This window comes from Ovis aries, chromosome 1, assembly GCF_016772045.2.
Source record: "Ovis aries strain OAR_USU_Benz2616 breed Rambouillet chromosome 1, ARS-UI_Ramb_v3.0, whole genome shotgun sequence".
NCBI classification, from domain to species: Eukaryota; Metazoa; Chordata; class Mammalia; order Artiodactyla; family Bovidae; genus Ovis; species Ovis aries.
Genome location: NC_056054.1, coordinates 83489987 through 83513578, shown reverse-complemented (window position 1 = coordinate 83513578; position 23592 = coordinate 83489987). Strand labels below are relative to the sequence as shown.

General features: G+C 34.8%; 1 pseudogene; it reads left to right on the top strand.

The window, feature by feature from the left end:
• Positions 1-1803: 1803 nt before the first annotated feature.
• On the top strand, positions 1804-15809 carry LOC114116857 (tigger transposable element-derived protein 1-like; annotated as a pseudogene).
• Positions 15810-23592: the final 7783 nt, after the last annotated feature.

Genomic DNA, 23592 nt, shown 5'->3' with positions numbered 1-23592 from the left:
TGGGATGGAAACTTGAAAGATAATTTTATTTTAAAATAAAATAACAGCTCTTTTATTGGACATTCATATAATCCTAATATTTGGGTACTGAGTTACACATGATTATGCAACTTAAACTGCCCATTTGAACTGAGCACTGTGTGATGTACCAAGCCACAATGGGTGAATACAGAAGCAACCTCTTATTAAGTGGATATGGTATATATGATATAGCTCTTGAACAGGTTCTGAACACATAAATAAACTTCATTGGTAAGTAATTCAGGTTTTAATAATACCTACTCCTTCACTAATTTCTGTGCCTTCATGGGGAATTATTTATTATCAGTTGATGGAGGAAGAAAAATATCTCCATTCTGGTTTACAGATGGAAATGCTGGCACCAGAAAAAGTGGTCTAAAAATACATTACAACTTATTTAGGGGTGATCCTGAAAGACAGTGGTAAATAGGATTTGTTCCAGTGAACAATACTTCAGACAGTATATCTAGTATATCTGATTGTCCACTTTGCCTGGAAGAAGTGATGGCCAGAGCAACAGATTTTCATGGTTCATGGGCCATGTCAATTTTATGACTTATCAGGGACTTGAGATAAACAAGATTTGGTGATAAGGAAATATTTTTCAAATGTTATGTAGATTTATTTATCTGAATGATCATTGTTTGTGAGTATAATTTTCCTATGTTAGTTCTCATCAAAAAGTCTGCTGAAAATGAGTTTTCCATAACCAGATAGACAAAATAGTCCATTTTTTTGAGGTCTATCACCTTAGTGCCCTATCTGTCTACAAAGTGGTCAAGGTGAAAAATTTGTTATGCATAGGCTCAGTAACAGGGTTCCCTATTTCTCAAGATAATTTCACTACTCATATCTAAGTATCAAAATGCTGAAATTAAAGGTTGTTGCTGAACCCCTAATATGGTCCTTCCATAAAGACATCAATTAGACTCTTACTGAAAAATTATGGAGGAGAGAGGGGATATAGATTTTATTTCCCTCTCTGTAATGCTTCTGTAGTGACACTATTCGGTTTTAGGAAGCCATTTACAATCTTGATACCACAAACTACATTGCTTTAACCAAAGAGTACATTTCATAAAACACAAACCAACCATAGCCAAAAACAAAACGAACAACAACAACAAAAAACAGTGCCCGCGGATCATGGACTTCACTCATCCTATCTATCAAATTTACCATAACTAGTGTTAGCAAGCCTGATGTAATTATGGAATAGTTTATTAAGGATTCAGTTATGGTACCTGCTGAGAAAAAAATATCCAGTGAAGTTTGGGTACTACCCTCCCTATACAATAAAGTATACTCTTTGAAACATTAACATTTATAGTGTTATTTCTTCTACCGCAGAACACACAGGCCTGATTCTTAAAGAATGGAATGCAGGTGATCCCTCTTTCTATATTATTTATTAACTTACAAAACTTTTGCTTTCTTTTCCCACACTCTTGGGCTTTTTTGCCTAGAAGTCATATCTTAAAGGCGGAAAACTTTCAAACTGGAATACAACATTCGTTTTCTTAGTTTTTAGCTGAAACTGCCAATAGGCTATTAGTGTGATTGATTAAAATACCAAGTGGAAATAGGTTTCTGGTATTCAGTGGAATGAGGGCAAATATGAATGGAACTTAAATGCTTTACTGGGCACTTTTTGGTAAGTGTTACATGCTAATAGAAAAATAGTAACCCAATAAAAGCAAAATCATAAAGGACTCAGAGTCTTCAAAAATGATTTAAGCGACACCATCAACCAGCTGGGAAGTTAGCTGTGGGTGAGGCAAAATGGTGTCAGTAAAAGATCCCCTTCATGGATCACAGCCTTGTCATGGCGTTGGGGCTTGTTTAACTCAAAGAAGCTATGAGCCATGCTGTGCAGGGCCACCCAAGACCGACAGGTCAAAGTAGAGAGTTCTGACAAAATGTGGTCCACTGGAAGAGGGAATGGCAAACCATTTCAGTATTCTTGCCGCAAGAATCCCATGAATGGTATAAATAGTAAAAGAAAAGATATGATAAATATCAACTACAATCTGTATCTAGGCCTCTCTCTCTGTCTTTTCCCAATGTATCTATTACCTCTCTACTCAAACATATGAAAGAAAATACTGGGGAGCAAAACATCAAAGTTTTAAGAATGTTTCTCCCTGAACTAAGGAGTTATGAGCTATTTTTCTCTCTTGTTTATGTGTTCCTAATTTTCCAAATTATCTACGATTCATGTCTGTGCTTTCCATGTTTTAGTATATATTTCTACTGACAAAATAAGAAAAATAAGTTAAAGAGATAAATAATGTGTGATTTCCCCTTTTAACCTCCTAGTTGATAATGAATTTTCCTAGTTTTCTTCAAAAGGAACAGAAAAACAGAGAAAAATATACCAATATTAGATCCTATGAGATTCTGTCTGATTTAATCCCTGCTCCTTTGTATGAAGTAAATGTCAGCTAACTTCACTTTGCCAGATGTGAGGCATTTATCCATGAATGTTTGCTCTTTTGACAATATTAGCTCTGGCTTAAGCCAAATGTTACTTATAGGGGATGGGGAAGACACTGATATTTAAAGCAAAGTGAAAGTGAAAGTTACTCAGTTATGTATGACTCTTTGCTACACTATGGACGATAGAGTCCATGGAATTCTCCAGGCCAGAATACTGGAGTAGGTAGCCTTTCTCTTCTCCAGGGGATCTTCCCAACCCAGGGATCAAACCCAGGTCTCCCACATTGCAGGCAGATTCTTTACTAGCTGAGGCACAAGGGAAGCCCAAGAATACTGGAGTGGGTAGCCTATTCCTTCTCCAGGGGATCTTCCTGACCCAGGAATTGAACAGGGGTCCCCTGCATTGCAGGTGAATTCTTTACCAACAGAGCTATCAAGGTAGCCCTCATCAGTATTTAAAGCATCCTCACCTATATATGCCTCACACAGACACACAGACACACACTCTACACACACACACACCCTGCACACACACACACACACACACACACTTTTCTCTGTATTTGCTCAGATAGTATCCAGCACTTGCTTTCCTGCTTCTGCTCCAAACAGGAATTTGAGGGTCTTTATTGCAAATTATTCTGTATAGATACTACCACCTAGTTAGTAGTGATGATCATCACACTATGGTAGTGTGAACAAACACCAGATTTCCTGATTACAGAATAGGGGACTAGATTTGAAAATTTCCCCTCTCACATCTCTGTACCACTCCCACTCTACCCCCATCTAGAAAACTTGAAAAAGTGTCCCATCAGCAGATGAAGCCTCTAGAACTCTTTTGATTGGTATACTTTGAAAATGATGTTGCTCCACTGTTTCCACATTTTTAGCCACCCTTATGCTGAACCATCTCTTTCAGCACACAGTAAGTCCAAGTACATTCTAGGTGATTGACATTATTATTGGTCCTGGACAAAGCATGGCTCAGTAGGCAAGAACCCAAGCCCTCAAAGAGCTCTCTCATTTAGTCTTTTTAAAATAATACTGCTGCTCCTGCTGCTAAGTCACTTCAGTCGTGTCCGACTCTGTGTGACCCCATGGATGGCAGCCCACCAGGCTCCTCTGTCCCTGGAATTCTCCAGGCAAGAATACTGGAGTGGGTTGCCATTTCCTTACTACTGGTACGTCTATAGCAATAGCTTTATATTCATGCCAGTGTATTCATTATTAAGTCTTGTATTGCATATTGTTCATGAATCAAATTTATTTCTCCTGTCTTCCTTGAAGATTTTTAAAGAAAATTTAAGATGGCCACTCCAAGCTGTTTTACATGAAAAGAAAATCTACATTCATGTTGTACCTACTCTTTCCCAAGCTTTAGCATAAACTTCCAAAATTATACTTTAAGACACATAATATAAATTACATTTTCACTTGAGAAAGATATGTCCCTACATAGCTCAAGATTTCCTATCACCATAACAAAAATTTGGATATCCATCATCTTGATTTATGCTTCTACATACAGATTTAAGGTACTAGAAATACTGAGGTTAAAATTAAAATTGAAACAGAGGCTTCGTACATGCAATAGTAGTTTGTTCACTGGTTGAACAAGTAATCAAATATGTACTTTGAGACCAGATATATCTGAGTTTGAATATTTTCTTTGTCAATTACTAGTGCTATAACCTCTGATAAGTTACTATATTTTAATTGGGACAATAGTAATTAATATAATTAATTAATTTATATTTTAACTAGGACAATAGCAATCACCTTACAGAATTTTGAGAAGTATTAAATTAGGTTATATATAAGATGTTACTATCTTGTGAAAAGGAAAGAACTCAATAAATAATACTTTCTCTCTGTTTCCATGAAAGAAGATTGCATATTAAGAGGATGGCAATTAGAGCACTTTATGGGCTCAAACCACACCCTATCACTGTGATACTTTGGTAATCTGCTTTAAAACTCTTGATTTTAGAGATGGTGAAAGGATTGAATGAGCTTTGATATATAAAGAAGATATATAAAGATATATAAAGAAGATAGATAAAGTTTTGATATATAAAGAAGAGTGGCTGGAGTGTAGTTATGGCTATTATTATTATTTTATTTAATGTACAAAGGAAGCCCTCTCCACTAGTGGAATCTCCGTATAGCTATGTTTGTGAATTTGGTAACATATGAAGAAGAATGCAACACATTTCCCAATCCCTTTGCTAAAGTAGACTAAGAAAAAAAAATAAGTAGACTAAGAAGCCAAACAATATTTGTACGTGATCATGTCCCATTATTCAATCCTAATACTTATTCTTGGGGAACTGACTTATGAAAGAACAAAATTGCCCTGTAATTACACATGCTTGTGTACACGTGCGTGCTCAGTTGTGTCCAACTCTGTGACACCATGGACTGTAGTGTGCAAGACTCCTCTGTCCATGGGATTTTCCAGGCAAGAATACTGGAGTGGGTTGCCATTTCCTACTCCAGGAGATCTTCTCAACACAGAGATTAAACCTGCATCTCCTGTGTCTCCTGCATTGGCAGGCCAATTCTTAACTGCTGAGCCACCTGGGAAACCCCTTCTGGGACAAAAAAAGAATAGCATAACCACAATCAACAAAAACAGCCATTACCTCTTTAATTCATCAGCACAGTACATCTTCCTCATTTTGGAATTTCCATAGTTGTGTCTAAGAATTTGCTTTACTTTGCTTCTGTTCATTATTGTTAATAGCTCAATTATCTCTCACTCTTGTCTTTCTATCTCTTCCCTTCACTCCTTTTACTTACAGGGAGACAATTTCTCAAGAATTTCCTGAGCCTTGTTTCTTGCCTAAGAGCTAGTCTGCTCACCTCTGAAAAGTTGCTTTCTAGCCTTTGATAAGCTATAATCTCTGATACCCTTCTTTAATAAATCCTTCAGCTAAATATTCTTGGACTTCTCTGGTGGCTCAGACGGTAAAGCGTTTTTCTACAGTGCAGGAGACCTGGGCTCCATCCCTGGGTCAGGAAGATCCCCTGGAGAAGGAAATGACAATCCACTCCAGTACTATTGCCTGGAAAATCCCATGGACAGAGGAGCCTGGTAGGCTACAGTCCATGGGGTCACAAAGAGTCGGACACGATTCAGCAACTTCACTTTCCTTTCCTTTCCTTTCAGGTAAATAAGTTTTCCAGATATCTTATTTTTATTTGAGAAATCCTTAAGGAAGTATCTTGATATTATTTTACACACCAATGAAAAAATATCTTATAAAATTATTTCTTTTCTAGCTTTATTGGGAAAATAAGGATTGCAAATACATTGTGAAAAGGTAATAAATGTGTGTGTATATTATGTATGCATATGAGTGTGAATATAATATAGTGACTATAGAGCCAACAACCCTTAAAAACATTTATCTCTGCCTGTTAAGGATGCTTGATTAGTTAAATATATTTTCTAGGTAACAACATTTTGAGGAATGGACGGGAATGATGGAATTTGTAATGTCTTAAAGATGGCTATTGTGAACACTCATATGTATGCATGTGTGTACAGCTACACATATACATTTTTATTGTGCATTCCTTACTTCAACCTAATATCCATCCATGTCAAATTCTTGGCTGGCTGTATTAGGTGGGAGGGATGAAATTGGTGACTGAAGTCTTGATCATGGAAACACAGCACTCTGAGGACTTCAAGAAAGCTTTTTACTCAGCTCCCTTCTTCAGGAGTTTACATTTTCTGTTTCATCTCTGGGATTGAGTTTAGTGGCAAGCACACACTGAAAGTTTGTGAGAAATGTCATGGGAACTGCTTAACAACATTCAGATGAGGAAATGGCATTTGAGTCCCCAGCATCAGACCTGCCTCTTTCATATTAGAAATCTTAAGGTAGACTTACAGGGTAGTTGGGAAAAAGGCCATTGATATATCTGCATCCCATTTTTGAAATCTAAAGGTTAGACGTCTGAATAATTTTCATTTGATTGGCATGCCTAAGGTAGTAAAATGGCTGGGTCTTTGAAACAACATGTAGAACTCATATTTTTTCTGTAATTGTTATACTACATGGACCCATCTTATAAATTATATTTTGGCTACAGTCCTCTTTGTGATTTTCATCGTCTTACTCAATATTAAGTAGGCAATACATTTCAAACTATACTATTGTAGAATTATTTTGGCATTTTATGAAACAAAAATTAAGCATTTGACTATGATCTGTAATCAACAGCAAAGTTGCATTATAATTAATACTCTGTGCTTGAAATGGGTAACAATTTGATTGCAAATTATATGTAATTTAATTGAAATGCTGCAATAATCCCTCCACTATTAGATATTTCTAAGATTCCAAATCTACCTGAGATGCATAATGTTATGAGCAATACAGACATTTTCTGTTCCATTCAATAGTAAATAATTCATTCAGGAGTGTGAAATTAATAGAAATGAGAAATGAATATAAAAGCAAATGACTGAATTGGAAAAGTAATAAGAATGTAATCACTGAACCTGTGAGGTAAGGTACTTTGTAATGTTAGCACTTTGAATTGTTAAACTATAAAATAATTCCATTTTGCATGATATTTTTAAATTCACACAAAAATTGATTTAAATTGGAAATATTTGCAGTACAAAGAAACTCACCCTCTAGACAAGATGTTTAAGGTTAAATATAATAGAAACATAAATCTTCCTAAGCCTTATTAAAGGAGAAATATCTGCAGTATCTGAGTTAGATTTCTTTCAACCAAAAACTCCCATTCTGAAATGCTAGCATTCTGACACAGTGACAAATTGCTTGAACAAATGCTAAATAGTTAAATGGACAGGTGATGGATGGCCTCATAAGCCTTGCAGGGCAGCCTGTGTAAGATACTAATTGGTTCTGTGGAACTGGTTTTAGTCAATAAATTCACTTGAGAGTTTTTTTTGTGTGTTAGACATCCTTAAAGAATGCAGTGCTGTAGGTGACAAAACACTTGCAACACATTAGGCCACCAACAACTTTATTACACCCAGTGTGCATGACATCTCTTTTCTTAAATAAGGCCTATATTCAAATAATAAATATTCATTATTAATGCCCAATAGTGAGATCCTTTATGAGTTCTCAATTTTACTATTTGACTTTTGAGACTACCTATTTTTCTTATTTAAAAAATCCCATAATTTTTGTCTTCTTCTAGAAAGCAACACAAATTAGGCTTTTCAAGTAATAAGTTAAGTGATATAGTTTTTTAAAAAAATTTTCCTATAGGATCAGAACAAAAAGATTATTTTTTCCTATCAATATGTGTAAAACATTACCAGATTTAAATTTTTAAGGGCAAGTTGATTTTCTTTTCCTCTTCTTTTTAAAAATACTCATAATAAAATTATATAATATGTGTCAAATTTATTTTTCAAATTTCCAGAATCTTGTCTAGTGGATGGAAGGAAGAAAGAAAGAGAGAATGAAGGAAGGAAAGAAGTGAGAGATTAAAGGATTAATTTCCAATTGTGGCCTTAGGAAGTTGCTAAGAAACTAAGACTATACATTTTGGATTGAGAAATAAATACTAACAAATCAATTTGTTCATTCTTCGCAACTGCTCCAGACGTTTTTTATACAATAACAGAGAAAGTCAATTACCAATTCCAGTAGTCCATCGGAGAATAAAAGTTCTTTTGAATACCAAATCATATTTCCATTTTTGAAAAATCCAAACATCTCCAATCCCTCCTTCAAGACTGAGCTAGGACGATAAGTTGGACTATTTCCTCTGCCCAAAAATATCCTGTCTCTAAACAAAGAAGAAATGAGATGCTCTGTAGGCAATAAGCCAACAGTTTATGCAACTGGATTGCCTCAGTGTAGACTGAAGTTTAAGATTTACTGTGTTTCCTCATACTGAAGACCTCAGTTTCCTCATACATAAAACTGAAGTAAAATTAGTATTGGATGCATAAGTTCACAATTAATTTATATATAAGTCAATTACACTAGCAACCAGAACAAAATAAGAACTCAAAAATTTCAATTATAATTACTACTATTATCATTATGTGTATTTTTTCCTATCTGACAAACTTAGCTTTATAAACCTTCTGTGAAAAGAAATTTTTAACATGGAGACTTAGGATTTTTATTATTAAAATCATTATAAAGTACAAAGATGAAAAGGAAATGGCAACCCACTCCAGTATTCTTGCCTGGAGAATCCCATGGGCAGAGGAACCTGACAGGCTACAGCCCATGGGGTCAGAAAGAGTTGGACATGATTGAGTGACTAAAACAACAAAGTAAAAAAAAAAAAAAGGAACAGAATATGTATTAACATATATATAATTTCAATTGAATATCTATGAAAAATTATTTTTCTGTTTTAAGGATATTTTTAGCATGTCCAATATTTTCTCTCTATGCATGAGATATAGCAAAATCTAAGGTAGCTAACCATGGGTTAGGAAGATCCCCTGGAGAAGGAAATGGCAACCCACTCCAGAATTCTTGCCTGGAAACTCCCATGGATGGAGGAGCCTGATAGGTCACATGTGGTCCATGTGGTCACAAAGATTGGACACAACTAAGCGATATCATTTTCACTTTCATGCTAGCTAAAAAAAAATGAGTTTATCTAATTAGCTTAGAAATTTCTGGTAGCATGTTGAATTAACCTGGTAACACATTCCCCTGACCTGAATTAACCTGATTGCTGCTTTTATGTTGTGAGTTTTATTAGGAAATCACAGCTTTTTTTCTGCTTTTCATGAACAGCCTAAATCTAACCATAGCCATAATGCAAGTAAAAGAAAATATCCTCATTAAAATTGTCAACCTGAAATAAACAAAACAAAAAATGTATGAGTTAAAAATACATTTAGCTGTCTATAACTTCAAATTCAAAAAAGAATCAATCCTGACTTTCATTGCCTTAAACAAATAGGAGTCAACACTTCTCACATATGAAGGAATAGAAAAGTATGCAGCTTGCAACATAAATTCAACAGCTGGGAGATAGTTTCAGGATGGCAGGGTGGAAGGATGTGCACTTATCTCCTATGACAGCACCAAAATTGCAACTAGCTGTTGACCAATCATTGACAGGAAGGCTGGGGAAACAGACTCCACTATTATGATACAGTATTATTAACTAAAGTATAGATTTGGTTCAAGTTTCACAAAATTTTCTGCTGGTATCCATTATTTTTTTCATATCTTATTCAAGATTCTACATTGTATTTAATTGCACTGAGCAGCTTCAGCTGCATGTAGCAAGTTCTGATAAATTCTCTTCATACAAATATATATTTTAAAATTTTCTTTCTTATGGCTTCTTAGATACACCTGTAATTTATTTTATTTTATTTTTTACATTATTTTATTATTATTATTTTTTAATTTTCATTTTTACTTTATTTTACTTTGCAATACTGTATTGGTTTTGCCATACATTGACATGAATCCACCACGGGTGTACATGAGTTCCCAAACATGAACCCCCCTCCCACCTCCCTCCCCACACCATCTCTCTGGGTCATCCCCATGCACCAGCCCCAGGCATCCTGTATCCTGCATCGAACATAGACTAGCGATTCGTTTCTTACATGATAGTATACATGTTTCAATGCTATTCTCCCAAATCATCCCACCCTCTCCCTCTCCCTCTCCCTCAGAGTCCAAAAGTCTGCTCTACACATCTGTGTCTCTTTTGCTGTCTAGCATACAGGGTCATCATTATCATCTTTCTAAATTCCATATATGTGTGTTAGTATTCTGTATTGATGTTTTTCTTTCTGGCTTACTTCACTCTGTATAATCAGCTCCCAGTTTCATCCATCTCATTAGAACTGATTCAAATGTATTCTTTTTGATGGCTGAGTAATACTCCATTGTATATATGTACCACATTTAAAAGCAGACATTTAATTTCTGAATAAATGGGATCTTAAAGTATCTTTGATATTAATTTCTCATTTAAATGCTTTCTTCTCTGCAAACACCCTCTGTGCTTTTTCACTCTTTTAACTTTATTGAAACTTCCAATGGCTAAGTCAAAATCTCTCTTGGTAAATGTCATATTGCACTTGAAAATATGTGGGTTATTTTCAAACATTTTTGATATTGATTTCTGACATAATTTCACAGTGATAAGAGAAGAGACTCTATTGTCTCAATATATATAGACCATGAAATTTTGTACCTTGTTTTATGTCCCTGGATATGTTCCAGTGTCTCCTGATTTATAGTCTATGGGAACTTTAACAGAATGTATATCATGCTGTTGTGTGAAAATTGTGTAAATCTTAATTATGTTGAATTGGTTCACAGTGCTTTTCAGGTCTAGTATATCCTTCTACTTCTCTGACTATTCATTGTATTCACTTTTGAGAGTTTTATATTGAAACTCCAACTAAAAATCTTAATTTATCTACTTAGAAAGTAACTGAAATATAAAGTAGAACAATATGTAACTTTTTTCTGTATTTTCTAAGTCTCCTGAAAATGTTATCACACTTTCACAATTTAAAAAATGAAAAAAGAAACTGTCACAAGAGATAAATAAAGAGCTAAATTTTCTGTCTATGCATGGTGACATGTTAACTAGACTTACTGTGGTGATCATTTTACTATATACATGTATTGAATCACTGTACTATACATCTGAAACTATAATAATGTTATGTGTCAATAAAAATTCTGAAAAAAAAAAGAGTTCAAAAATATTGGTCTCAGAATCCCCATGTTTCTCTTTTCTTTTCTGTCATAGTGACATGAAGGTTCTAGCAACTCTAGACTTCATGTGTGGGTTTGAAAAAGGAAGATAGACATGATGACACCAGCTGCATTTATTTCTATTTCAGGAAATGCAAAATCATTCTTAAAAGTGTGCATTACCTTATGCTTACATTTCATTGATCAGATCTGTGTCACATGGCCAAGAGAGTGAAAGTCACTCAGTCATGTCTGACTCTATGTGATCCCATGGACTGCACAGTCTATGGAATTCTCCAGGCCAGAATACTGGAGTAGGTAGTCGTTCCCTTCTCCAGGAGTCTTTCCAACACAGGGATCAAACCCAGTTCCTCTGCCATTGCAGGTAGATTCTTTACCAGCTGAGCCACATGGGAAGCCCATCATATGGTCATAGAACTGGGAAAAATGAATTATGTAGCCTTTCCAGTCTTGAAATTAGAAGTAGCAAGAGAGAGTAGCTAGTCTGTATTTGGCAAACCAATAAACAATATCATCACAAACATATTGTTCAATTAAACAAGAAAAACTTATGATTATATTTGAAAAAGCTTTTTCCTCTTGTCAAATTGAGTTTTTTGAAAAATTATTGTCATCCTTGGTCTGTAGTAAATATCAAGTTTATTTGTACTTTTGTATACTTAAAACATTTTTAAAAAGTTTAGATGAAATGGAGGGTAGTTTCTCAAGCTAAAAATTAAATGACCAAGTAGACAATATCAGAAAAATCATTATTCTTATACCACAGTTAATCAATAAGTCCACTAATTTATATGTAATAGATTAAATGGAGAAATTGCATATCTGACTTGCTAGAATGAATGTATTGACAAATTGAATTGTTGTGCTTTGATGTATAAAATTGTGAATTAATCCTTTCATTATTCACAAATTTCTCAAGAAAGTCTTATATGTCTGTTATTCTTTGAAAATGTTCACAACCCTTTCTACCAGAATACTATGTAAAATCACAGAATTGTACCCTAGGGAAGTAAAAGTGCAAAAAAGTAGAGTATCATAAAGAAGGCTAAGCATTCAGATTAGAAATATTTCTTCAGTAAATGGAGTTAAATGTATATGAATGCAGAAACGAGTTTGTATCATTAGTTTCTGACATATATCCATAATAAAATAATTTGGGAATTAAGACTAAGGAACTTCATTCTAGCAGGAGTTGGAGATTATATGATTTGGGGTTACAAATAAATTATAGCCAGTAGCAGAATTCACAAACGCTGTATTTGCAAGTATGAAATTTAAAATAATGAGTGACTGTGCCACAATTTATTCATTTACCCATTGAGAGGTGTTTGTGTTGTTTTACTGATTTTTGCTATTACAAATTATGTTACTGTGAATATTCATGTACAATTGTTGGTATGAACATATGCTTTCTTTCCTCATAGGTGTAGTATGGTCAATGAGTGGAATAGCCAATCATAGAGCATGTGCAGGTTTAACTTTTAAGAAACTACCAAATGGTTTTCCAAAGTTGTATCATTTTACATTCTCACTAGCAGGGTATGAGAGTTTCAGTTGCTCCAGAGCATTGTCAACCCTTGCCTCAATCAGTGTTTTTCATTTTACCCATCCCTGTAAGTGTTAGGTTGTCTATCATTGAAGTTTCACTTGCATTTTCATAACAATTAATGACACTGAGCGTGTATTCATATATTTTTTGCTACTGTTACTCTTCTCTGTTGAAGTGCCTTTTCAAATTCTCTGCTCATTTAAAGCTTTTAAAAAATTGTTTTCTTCCTGAGTTTTGAGAGTTTGCTTATATATTATGGATAAAAAAATATGCTTAATAAGTATTTTCTCTCAGTCTTTGGCTTGTCTTTTTATTTACTTCCAAAAAGTATCATTTTGTATCTTCAGGAAGTCGTTTTATCAATATTTTCCTATAATGAATTTTGTGGTGCTTTATCTTAAGAATCTTAACATAAACCAAGGTTAAAAAATGTATTCCTGGGCTTTCCTGGTGGCTCAGTTGTAAAGAATCCACCTGCCAATGCGGGACACAAAGTTTCGATCCCTGGTCCAGGAAGATTCCACATGCCACAGAGCAGCTAACTCCATGTGCCACAACTACTGAGCCTGGGCTCTAGAGCCCGGGAGCCGCAGCTAATGGGCCCACGTGCCACGTTTACTGAAGTCTGCATGTCCTAGAACCTGCGCTCTGCAGCAAGAGCAGCCGCTGCAATGAGAAGCCTGTGCACTGCAACTAGAGAGTGGTCCCTGCTTACTGCAGTGAGAAAAAAGCCCACGCAGCAAGGAAGACCCTGCACAGCCAAAATCAAATAAATAAGCAAAAAATTGAGAATGTACTCCTATGTTTTATTTTAGAATGTTTATAGTATTAGGTTGAACATTTACATGTATGATTAACTTAGGTTTAATTACAAGATACAAGTTGATGTTAATTTGTATTAGCCCTTTTTAAAAATCAGATTTCCAATTGTTCCAGTATCATTTGTTGAAAATAGTTACATTTTCCTACTGAATTCCATTAGAGTATTTTCAGAAATAAATTGTTCTTGGGAATGGTTATGCACTCCAGTATTCTGGCGTGTCTTGGGAAAGACTACCCACTCCAGTATTCTGGCCTAGAGAATTCCATGGACTATGCAACCCATGGGATCACAAAGAGTCAGACACGACTGAGCGACTTTCATTTTCACTCTTATTTTATTGCACTTTGCAGATACTATGTGACCACTCTATGTCAAGTAAGTTTATTGTCTATTGGTACCATTTTTTGCAAGAGCATTTTCTCATTCCCTGCCTCTCTTTTAGTAATTCTTCTAGTATTTCTAGCTTTTAATTACTATCGTATTTGTTATAGTGATCTATGATTTGTGATATTGATGTTAGTATTGCAATTATTTGAGGTGGCACAAATCACTTTCATATAAGATGGCAAACTTAATCAACAAATGTGTGCGTTTTGACTGACCAGTTATTCCTCTGTCTCTCTCCCTCTCCTCTGGCCTCCCAATTTCCTGAGACCCAACATTACTGCAATCAGTCTATTAATAACCCTACAATGGTCTCTAAGTATTCAAGCCACATCTCTCACTTTAAGTTAAAAATTAGAAATTATTAAACTTGGTAAGGAAGAATTGTTGAAAACCAAGATGGGCTGAAAGCTAGGCCTCTTGTGCCAAACAGTTAGCCAAGTTGTGAATGCAAAGAAAAAGTTCTTGAAGGAAATTAAAGTACTGCTCCAGTGAGCACACAAATGATAAGAAGTGGAACAGCCTCACTGCTGATATGAAGGAAGGTTTAGTTGTCTGACTAGAACATTAAACTGACTACAACATTGTCTTAAGCAAAAGCCTAATCCAGAGCAAGACCCTAACTCTTTAATCTGATGAAGGCTGAGGGAGGTGATGAAGCTGCAGGAGAAAAGTCTGAAGCTAGCAGAGGTTGGTTCATGAGGTTCAAGGAAAGTTGCCATCTCCAAAACATAAAAGTACAAGGTAAAGGAGCAAGTGCTGATGGAGAAGTTGCAGCAAGTTATCTAGAAGATCTAGTGAAGATCATTAAAGAAGGTAGCTACACTAAAAAACAGATTTTAATACAGATGAAACAGCCTTTTGGGGAAGAAAATGCCATCTAAGGCTTTCATAACTAGAGAAGAGAAGTCAATCTCCAGCTTCAAAGCTTTAAAAGACAGGTTGACTTTCATGTTAGGAACTAGTACAGCTGGTGACTGTAAGTTGAAGCCGGTCCTTATTTACCATTCTAAAAATCCTAGAGTCCCTAAGGATGATGCTAAATTAACTTTGCTTGTGCTCTATAAGTAGAACAAGCCTGAATGACAATACATCAGTTTGCAATATCATGTACTGAATGTTTTAAGGCCACCCACTGTTAAGACTTACTGTTCAAAAAAAGAAAATTTCCTTCCAAAATACTACTGTTCATTGACATTGCACCTGGTCAATCAAGAACTCTGATGGAGAGGCACAATGAGGTTAATGGTATTTTCATGCCTGAGAACACAACATCCATATTCTCATGCCATTAAAGGCATTTATGATTCATGGGGAAAGGTGAAAATATCAATATTAATGGGATTTTGGAAGAAGCTGATTCCAACCCTCATGGATGACTTTGAGGGGTTTGAGATTACAGTGGAGGAAGGAACTGATGATGTGGTAGAAACAGCAAGAGAACTGGAATCAGAAGTGGACATTGAAGGTGAGACTGAATTGCTCTCATCTCATGATAAAACTTAAAACGGATGGAGTTGCTTCTCATGGATATGCAAATAAAGTGGTTTCTTGAGATGGAATTTATTACTGATGAAGATGCTATGAAGTTGTTGAAATGACAGCAAAGTATTTAGAATATTACATAAACTTAATTGATAAATCAGCAAGAAGTTCGAGAGGATTGACTTTTGATTTTGAAAGAAGTCCTGCTGTAAGTAAACTGTCTCAAGTAGCCTTGTACACTACAGAGAAAAAGATCTATGTGACAAACTTCATTGCTATCTTATTTTAAGAAATTGCTATGGTCACCTCAACCTTTGGCAACCTCCACCCTAATTAGTCACAGTCATCAACACTGAGGCAAGATCTTCCACCAGCAAAATAATTATGACTAATAAAGACTCAAATGATGGTTAGCGTTTTTACCAATAAAGTATGTTTAAACTAAGTATATTATATTTAGACATAATAGTATTCCACCTTTAATGCACTACAGTAGAAACACAACTTTTATATGCACTGGAAAGCCAAAAAAAGATTTGTGACTCACTTTATTCCAATATTTACTTTATTGAAGTGGTCCAGAAACCCACAGTATCTCTGAGGTATGCCTGTATACAGATCTATCACTAGATTCTCTATTCTGTTATTTGATCTATTTGACTACATTTAAGTCAAAACCCACATCTTTTTGTGTGTGTGTGTTGCTGCTTTATTCCAGATCTCCAATTTTTTCAAAAATATTTGAGCTATTCAAGATCCTTAGTATTTTCATATGAATTTTAAAACAAAAATGAAGATTTCTACAAAAAATTCTGCTATAATTTTTATTAGGATTGTGTTGAATCTATAGATATAATCTAGAGACACACTTTGGAGAAAAAAATTATCATCATACCGAGTGCTCTGAACTAGAAACATGATAAAATCTCACTATTTAATTGAGTCTTTAAATTGTGTTAGCAATGTTTATAATTTAAAATGTATAACCTTTACACATGTTCTGCTAGGTTTATTCTAAAGTAATCATATTTCTGGGCTTTCCAGGTAGCGCAGCAGTAAAGAATCTGCCTACAATGCAGGAGCCACAGGAGACAGGAAGATCCCCTGGAGGAGGGCATGGTGACCCGCTCCAGTATTCTTGCCTGGAGAATCCCATAGACAGAGGAGCCTGGAGGGCTACCATCCATGGGGCCTAAAAGAGTCGGACACAACTGAAGTGACTTAACACACATGCTGAATCATATTTCTATTCTATTAAAATGTTGCTTTTAAATGAAATTAAATCATGACTACAATCATGATGTCTTATCTTGCAATTTGGCTAAACTTGCTTATTCTAGTAGCTTTTCCTAAATTTGCACGTCACTTATTTTATGCCTTATTTCACGGATTAGAATCTTCAGTACAAAGTTGAATAGGGGTGCTGAGAAGAGTCGTCCTCTTCTCATTCCCAATTTTAGGGGGAAAGGATTTCATATTTTTAACATTACGTATGATGTTTAACATTGTTGTTGCATGTACGTGCTAAGTAGCTTTAGTCGTGCCCGAAACTTTGTGACCCTATGGAGTATAGCCCATCAGGCTCCTCTATCCATGGGATTCTCCAGACAAGAATACTTGAGTGGTTGCCATGCCCTCCTCCAGGGGATCTTCCTAACTCATGAATCCAACCTGCCTTTCCCCTGTCTCCTGTATTGGCAGGCAGTTTCTTTACCACCAGCACCATCTGGGAAACACAACATTATTTGTAGGTGCCCATTTTCAGAGAGAAGACTTTCTCTTTTATGTTCTCTGACAGGATTTTTAATTTATTTATTTTTTACTTTAAATAAGAATGGATGTTGAAAAGTCCCACCTGGTCATAATATTTTATTCTATTTATATATTGTTAGATTGAATTAGCTAGAATTTTCTTTACAAGTTTCTTTAGAAGTTTTGCTTCTATGTTTATAACAGTTACTGATAAATTATACTTCTCTAAACTTACAAACTGTGATCTCCAAAACAGTCTTTTAAGAGAATTAAGCTACAAGCTCTTAAAGCCACAGACTAGAAGAAAATAATTTCAAGTTAGATATTGGATAAGGGACTTATATCCAGATTATAAAATATACTCTCAGAACACATTAGAATGAAAACAAAATGACCCACTAAAGAGTTTGGCAGAAAATCTGAACAGACATCTTATTTAAGAAGATGTAGTGGTTGCAAATAATTATATGAAGAGGTTTGAGAATCTCTTATAATTACTAATTGGGAAATACCAAATAAAATATAATGAGATACCATTACTCACCTCTTATAATAGAGAGAATTTTAGAAATTTACCAAGCCAAGTACTGGCGACTATGTGGAGCGAATGAAGCTCTCATGCACTGCTAGTGGGAATTAAAGATGCAATTCTGGAATATGGTGTGGCGGTTTCTTGATGAATTAATAGCATAACCACCAAATGACACAGCTATTCTCCTGCTAGCCATTTACCCTAAAGGAATGAGAGTATATGTCCATACAGTGATTTTTATCTGTGTGTCTATTCAGCATATTTATTCAGAGTAGCTTCAAACTCAAAACAATCCAAAAATCCATCAACAGCTGAATATATAAACAAATATGGCCAATCCATACAAAGGAATGTTACCGGGTAACACAATAATAAGCTATTTAAAAACAGCATGAGGAAATCTCAAAATAATTATGCTGAATGAAAGAAGACATAAAGAATACATTTTTATGATTATTTCTTTAAATTTTACAAAATGCAATTCTCTCACTGCAACCTATAGTGAGAGAAAATGGGTCAGAGTTGCCTGTGGTGGGGAGAAGGGGCTTGAGAAAGGGATTACCAAGGAACATGAGGAAACTTTCAGGGGTAGTGGATATGTTCACTATCATGATTGTGATAATGGTTTCAAGGATGTATAATATATATATTCCAACATATCAAATTTGTATATTAAAATTATGAGTTTATTATACATTAAGTATATCATAATAAACTGTAAAAAGCAAAATTAAACCAAAAAGATTACAGGGCTTAAATTTTCCACTTTCATAAATACTAGTAACCCAAAGAATAAACTTTTAATTATATGTAAAAACATAGTGAGAACATATACACTATAGACATGAAAGGTCAGATGCAGTAAACTCAACTTGAAATTTGGTGAAGTTATTACAAACAGGCACTTTCATTACCAGTTATGCAATTATTGCTTCAGTTTTATTTTTCCAAGTAGTTTAATAGTAGTGATCTTTTTCTTAATTATTTCTGCTTCCTAATTTTATATAGTGATAATGTTTTCCCAGTTGTCTGCTATATACCGCTACATTTTTATTTGATCATTATTTCATATATATGGAGAATGATAGGGTCAATGACATTTTGACTGCCTCGCTCCACATATTTGTTCCTCGGTGTTTCATCCTTTCCCTCTTCCCCTGCTCTCTCCATACACACAAAACCGAAATAGAGAGATTCCTAATCAGAATTTTCATACTGTAGGATATAGTATTTTATTTTACTGTTTTGTGTGGCTACTGATTATTAGGCATCAAAGCCAATATTTGGGTGTACAGTTACCTTCCTGGCTCTACTGAGCAGACGGTAAACTTTACAGTGGCAGGAGCACAATTACGCATCTTTGTAACTCTTTTGCTTGGTACAGAGACTGGCACATAGTAGGCATTGTTAAATATTGATTAAGTGAATGAGTAGAAATAATTTTAGCATTCAGTATTGGAAAGAAGATAATAGAGCTGATACTTCCACACTGCTGCTGTCATACAATAGTAGAGGAGGAGTCACAGAATAAGCATTATGTCAAGGTAAACAGAAAATACTAAGGTGTTCATATTCACCTGCCTTTTAAGTGCTATTTGAAGATTTGGACAGAAACAAATTCTTTCCTATTGATCTAGCATCTCCACTGAGTACACTGTAGGAAATTTTACAGACATTGTCACTGATCCATGCACTTGTTCTAAAAGATAGGTATTATTTCTATCTTAGCCTTGAGGAAAATGGACCTTGGAGAGGTAAAATGAATGGACCAAATATGGATCTTTTGAGCACGTGTTCTTTCTATTTTATATTTAAATTAAAATGTAAAATGATAAAGCTTATATCATGTACATTTACCAAGTGACCAGGTAATTTGCAGCATAAGATATTTTCAGTGTCACCCTTTAGACAAATTAATTTTTTTTTTCAAATATAATTACATTCTGGTTACAGCCCAGCATTTATGGGAGCGAAATATTGCCCTCTGGAAATTTTCTTTCATTATTGGTTCACTCTTTGACATCAGATATTTGTTAGCACTTCTTGGAACTAAAATTCCATATCTCAAAGCAAAGTACAGCAGGTGCTGTCCCATTGATCTGAAAAACCTCCCTGTGCAAGTACAGTATTTCCCAGGTATGTTAAGGTGGCTTGAGTGAGAATTCCTGATTCCTTGGCTGATTGATGCATCTTGCCAAAAATCTATTAATCCTGGCTGCCTCCCTTCTTGCAGCTCCTCAACTGCAGGCCCATATCCGGAGCATTTTTCTCCTGGCAATTGACTGGTATGATACTATGCTTGAATATTAAAGAACTAACTAATCTTAAATAAATGAGCATCATATTCTTTTCAAGTAATCATTCTAGACTCAAAGGTAAGAATATTGCCTTTTACTTCAAAACCATGTATAGAACATATAGTTTTATAAAAATACCTTCACAGCTAAACAGTTTTATGCATGTTAAAGATGTATAGGATTGAAATTTTAGATGGTGAATTACATTAATGTGACTCAGAATTGAAAATAATAAATGTCAATAAGAGCAATCTATTTTCATCAAAAGTATCTTGAATTTAAAATTCACTAGAATAGGATTATTTTTCAGTTAAATATCCATATAATTTGATTTGATGTCAAAGTAAAAGCACACTGCTGACTTATGTGTATGTGTTTTATATAAATAGGAGCTTTATCCTGCAATTTAGCCACTAAAGACATACAGTAAATTGAATTGATTTGTAGTTGAGTTTTCAGATTTGCTTCTTTTGTTTCAATGCTGTGACCAAATTGAGGACATATTATAGGAGATAAAAGCTAAGCTGTTAAAGAAGACGCGCTGGATTTGTAGCCAACTGAGAGCCCATAGTAATGCTATGTACTTTCCTGCATTTAATCAGACTTTGTGGCTCCACAATATAGGCCCCAGGTCTCTCAGGAACTATCTATAATGAATATTTTATTTTATTAATACTAAGAATTGTGGCCAAACACCAAACTGAACAAACAACTGTTATGTGATTTCCAGTATAATACTCTATATTTATGTGCCACAAAATCCAAAGGTAGACTTATCTAGAACATTGAACTATAAAGCTTAACTACTGAATTAAATATATCCAAGAGACAGAAATTGTCTAAATTAGTAAAATGAACTTGTAGAATCATGTGCTTTAGTTTTTGTTATTTTTACAAACTTTTGTCTGTATTCTGAACGTAATTTTAAAATTCACACACTCTAATATGTACCGCAATCTGTCTGTGCTCAACGCTAGCAGCTGATTGATATTTCTTTTACAGTGAGATATAATGCATTATTTCTAATTAGCTTTTGTAAAATGGGAAGAGGAAGTTTCAATCATGTTATTGTTTATATCATATTATAAAGTCTTTTTCCCTTATTAATTCATAACTGTTTCACTCTTATACTCTTTTATTTAATAATCGAGGCAGACATATAAAATGAAACCCAAATAAGTTAAGGGATCCTGAAAAACTATAATTTTATACAAAAATGTAACAGATAAAGTTGGGCAGCATTCAACAGCTAGCCTTTATCCATGGGGAGCAATGTTTATGTGTTTTTCTTGAGATTAAGTTTACACTGGACATTAATCAAACTCCTCAATTAACATTAAGCTTTGCTAGGGATATGTATGAAAATTACCTAGAATTTACCATTCTTTTTCTTTCTCACAAATTTCTATGCCTTTTCAGTAATAATTCCTGTTAATTAATAAAAATCACAGTATGCTTACATTCATGTCAGTAATTTTCAAAGGAATTTTAAGTGGACAAAAAGTGAATGTAAATAGCTAAAAATGATGGGTTTTAAAATGATGAAGGTGGAAAACTTAAAAATCTAATATTGTTACTACATTCATGGTAACTTACTTTTTCTTTTTTTCCTGGTCATAAATGCTTAAAGAAAAGACAAAATTTTGTGGATTTTTTTTCACTTTGCTTAATTTCAGCTTTCTACTTTTTATTAAAAGCCACCTGCAAAATTATAGTTTATATTCAAAAATATTCTCTAAAAGGTAACAAATGACAAATTTCATATTTTCAAAGGATATAAATATATTTGTACATTTCTTTTCTACTATACATTGGAAAAGTCATGTCAAAATCCAAGAAATTGTCCATACAGTCCTCATCTTTGTTTTCTAGCTAACATGTTTAGGGTGTTATAAAAGAAATTACATAAAATGGAGGGAGTAATAAGAAAATAAATGGTGATGAAATGCTTTGGAAGAAAAAGATGATCAAGAGATTTTTTTTTCCATGCTGGTCATATCTAATTCCTGTTCTTAATTATCCATCAGATTTACTAAGTTCTGTCTACATCATGCTACATCAGAAATCTAAAAGAAATAAAATTAGTTTCTGTCATGGTCATTTTTATTTAACATTTTGCTCTTTATAACTGGAGTGTCTCTTGAGAGTGCCAAGCTGAGTTTACTCAGGAATATTTCTTAAGAAATATTACTGATGTCAATACAGAAATTTCAAACACTGTGATGCTAGTGTAAATATCTCAAAGTCAAGATAAGTAGATAAAGTATATTTCCCCTCTAGACCATGCATTCTTTGAGGACAACTGTATCTCAATCCCCTTGATCCCTCTAGCTTAGACCAGAGTATCCAGAATGTGCCAGAGACTAATGTTTGTTATACTGACTTCAAACTGCAGCTTGAGAAATGAAGTAGTAGGTAGCAAAGAGTGAGTAACAGGTAGGTTGCAGTGTAAAAGGGTGTGTGTGTTGTGTGCGTGTGTGTGTGTGTGTGTGTGTGTGCATGCGCACACATGCTCAGGTGTGTCTTACTCTTTGCAGCCCCATGGACTATAGCCTGCTAGGCTCCTCTGCCCGTGGAATTTTCCAGGCAAGAATACTGGAGTGGGTTTACATTTCCTTCTCCAGGTAATCTTCCCGATCCATGGATCAAACTGTCATCCTTGTGTCTCCTACATTGGCGGGTGGATTCTACCACTAGTGTCACCTGGGAATCCTATAAAGGCTTGAGGCAGGGCTAATAAAACCAAGAAGCTGGAATGATATGAAGAAACTGGCACTGCAGAAAGGTATGAATGCATAAAATTCTTAACTTGGAATTCAGATAGTAGTATCCTTGCTACTAGGCAATGATGGGATGTTTCAGTAAAAGCTTCTGATTCTGCTTTTGTTTATACAGTAATTACTAATAAGACTATGATTTCTCTACAGTTTCATCACCACACATCCCTGTCATAGTCAAGTCAGTCATTACAGCTGATCTCATAACCCAACAATTTTCTTCCCATCCATCTCTCTCTCTTAAAGAAGCTAGCAGCTTGTTCCCATCCTCCAGCCCCTTTTACAAATGGGTGGTATGCAGTAGAGTGTGTGTATGAGCCTCAGAAAGAAAAGGGGATAGAGGTCCTGTGAAATGATTTTAATTTCTCCAGGATTTTGTTTAAGCAAAACCCACTGTTATCAAGGAAGCCGAAGTGATCTCTTAAGAGATATGGAGTAGCCCTGAGTCAACAAGAGTCCAAAATGCAGTATTTGGGTGATTTTCAAAAATGACAGAATGATCTCAGTTCATTTCTAAGGCAAATGATTCAACATCACAATAATCCAAGTCTATGCCCCAACCACAAATGCTGAAGAAGCTGAAGTTGAGTGATTCTCTGAAGACATTCAAGACCTTCTAGTATTAGTGGTCAATCATGTCCAATTCTTTGTGACCCCATGAACTGTAGCCCACCAGGATCACTTGTCCATGGAATTCTCTAGGCAGGAATATTGGAGTGGGTTGCCATTCCCTACTCCAGGGGATCTTCCAGACACATGGATTGACCCAGGTCACCTGCATGGCAGATTCTTTACTATCTGAACCAC